Source organism: Bidens hawaiensis, unplaced genomic scaffold (genome assembly GCF_021521415.1).
Source record: "Bidens hawaiensis isolate Kalapana, Puna unplaced genomic scaffold, B.hawaiensis_p1.1 tig00023607_1, whole genome shotgun sequence".
NCBI classification, from domain to species: Eukaryota; Viridiplantae; Streptophyta; class Magnoliopsida; order Asterales; family Asteraceae; genus Bidens; species Bidens hawaiensis.
Window position 1 is genome coordinate 39,947 of NW_027493696.1, and position 3,426 is coordinate 43,372.

A 3,426-nucleotide genomic window follows, 5' to 3' on the forward strand; every position below is an offset into this window, starting at 1 on the left:
ACGGTCCAGACCGTGAGCCACGGTCCAAAATGGTTATTCAAACAGACGTCATCGTACCATGGCTGGTATGGTGGCCGTGGAGCTCACCGTGACCCACGGTTCCACGGTCCAGGTTTTGCATAAATCACCGTGACCCACGGTGTGAACCGTGGGCCACGGTCCGGAGTCGTAACTGCCGTTCTTTCTGGATATTATATGAGGTTTTGGGCTGTCTTTTTATTATCTTTTCATTCTAAACACTTTAGAGACGAATTTTGGAGATCAAGAACGAGACTTTGGTGTTTATAATCATTTGTTTGGGTTTATAATTCATTGGATTATCTTAATTGAGGTGATAATTAATCAAACGATGTGTGGCTAGTACTCTTGATGTTCTCTCCCGAATTGTAAGATTTTCTATTTGGATATTTGTTAATTGTTTATGTTATTGGTGAGATAGTATTGTGATCATATGATTATTGTGCTATGGTGATTGCGTGTTTGTTTTGTAATTGTTAGTATGGTATAATTCGTGTTCTTGACTATCCGTTCTTGGTGCCATAGGCAATCAGGATTTAGTATAAGAGAATTAGGGTTAACAATACTAAACTGATTATTGAGTAACAACCTTGCGTTTTTGTAATCCAAGTACTTAGTCCTCTTCTATCACATCTAAACGCATTTTCACAAACTATAATTGTGTAGTTCATCTCACAAGTAAACATTAACTTTATCAACATTGGAAACCTGAAATCGGGAGAGAGCATTCTTTCTTATATTGTTTAAAACTCTCTTATTGTTTTAGTTAATTTTGTTAATCAAAATCAAACAATCAAATTATTGAATTTACATTTTGCACTTAGAATAATTTAGATTAATTTTATAGCTACTCAGTAACGCATTTCCACAAACTCCATGTGTTCGATACCCACTTACCGCTATCTATTTAGTTGTATTTGGTTTATTTTTGAGTAAGTCTTCGACCTCACGTCAACACACACCCCAAAAAACCTACATGGCTTTTCAGATCGCACACACACATAACTTTCTATGTGAGTGTGTTGATTTTGCATAAGTTAATTGTAGGCCAAGTCTGTGGATAAAATAGTTGTCGAAACGGTACTCGCTCCCCATATCGCGGCATCAGTAAGTATTTGACAATTTCAGTACTTTTTATAATTTGTTTCCAATGTGAGTGTGCTCTTTTTCTATTACCGAATTTCAGGCCAAGTCCGTGGAAAAAAATGTTGACCAAACGGTACTCGATCCCCATAGCGCGACATCAGTAAGTATTTGGCAATTTCAGTTTTTATATTTTATAACCTAATAAGTCTAACAATTCCAATTTCTTTTATATTACCAATGAAGCCTATAGAGAACAATGTTGACGAAACATCAACACAACTACACCACACTCTGGATAGTAACGGCTCGAAAAAACCATCAGTAAGTATTTGGCAATTTCAGTTTTCCCTTTAATTGTTGATTGATTTCATCCATAAGATGATTCATTGAATGGTTTTTAGGTAAAACGGAGAAGCCGTAAAAGAAAAGTTGATTTATCTACGGATGAAGCTTCCCCACCTGCTGAAATAAAAGTATGTACTGCGCGAAATATTGTTAATTTCCCACCAACATGGCATATCCATGGGTATGTACTTATATATTGACTTCAACATGGCATATCCATTGTTAATTTCACATGCTTGTTTATAGGTATATGAGTGTCATTTGTGTGTGCATGATAAGCGTAACAAGGTGGAACGTGGTACAGTTCATTGGTCACCGGTTCCACAACAGTTGCATGGAAATGCAATCCCAGAGGGTTGCTATAAAGTTAGTATTGATGAAGCCATAAAGGAACAAGCAATTATTCATTGTGAGGCAGGAGAAATTGTGACTGTTGGCGACGCACGTGGTACTTTTGTTGCTTGGCCAGAACACCTAATCTTATGTGACCAGGAGGCTTGTTCCCTTTTAACTTAACCGAAAAAATATCTATGTTCATTTTCATTTAGTTTAAAAAATGAACACTTGTGTTCGTTTTTGTTCGTTTGTTTATAATCTAAACTAACGTAATTGAACAAAGATAAACGAATATAAACGAACCCCGCCGAAAGGTTCACGAACAGTTAAACGAACGTTCGATTCCTTTGCAGGCCTACTATTTTGTTCTATTCAATTACAAAATATGATACATATGTGTTTTTTATATTCTGTTGTTCCAGCTACCACCACTCCCATCGTCAAAAGAACCAGACAGGTCTGGCAAGAAGGCAAAGGCAAAGTACACAACGATAGACAGGGTGACCAAACTGAAGATAAGGAGCAGTGCCAAGAAAACCGACGCCTTAGCTGGTATATAGGTAGTCGTTATTTTTGTATTTTGTAAGATATTTTGCATATACATTTGCTTAAGTGAATATTATTGTTAGTATAATTTGTTTCTAATTTTGTTTTGTCATGCTTGCTTATAGTTGTTTTATATTACTGCACAAAAAATAAAAATAATTATATATGACATAATTACACACAATTTGGCCACATAGAACACATTAAATAGGTGTGGCCAAAAGTAAGATAATAGCCACACCTGAAATTACAAAAATTAGAGTCTATAAATGACCATTAGCCACAACAAAAACATTTTTGTGTGACGAAAGGGTACCAAAAACATTGGTCCCACTTTCATCAGTTGGTTTTTGTTTGTGTGGCGGAACAAGATCAAACGTCATTGGAAAAATCACTATGTGTGACGAAAAGTATGATAATAGCCACACTTTATATTACAAAAGCATTATGTGTGACAAACGGTAAGACAATGGCCACACCACAAACTACAAAAGAGTGTTTGAGTGGCAACTTCACATTTTTAGCCACATTGACAATAACCTCCAGTGTCTATATGATATGTTTAGCCACACAATACATCACTACGTGTGACGAAAAGTTTGACAATAACCACTCTTTAAATTACGAATAGCATTATGTGTGACAAACGGTAAGACAATAGCCACACCACAAACTACAAAAGAGTTTTTGACTAGCAAGTTCACATTTTTAGCCACATTGACAATAACCTCCAGTGTCTATATGATATGATTAGCCACTCAGTACCTCACTATGTGTGACGAAAAGTTTAACAATAGCCACACTTTCAATTACGAAAAGCATTATGTGTGACAAACGGTAAGACAATAGCCACACTATAATCTACAAAGGAGTGTTTGAGTGGCAAGTAAACATATTTAGCCACTTTTAATGTAATATCCAGTGTCTATATCATATAATTAGCCACTCTATTATTAAATATAAGTGGTCATTTCTTTGCTATATCCACACGGTATAGGTCACAATGCAAGCTTAACACAACCCTATTGGTCACATTATTGTAAAATTCATGTGGCTGAAATATTAATTCATGTGGCTATATACGTGCAATGGTCA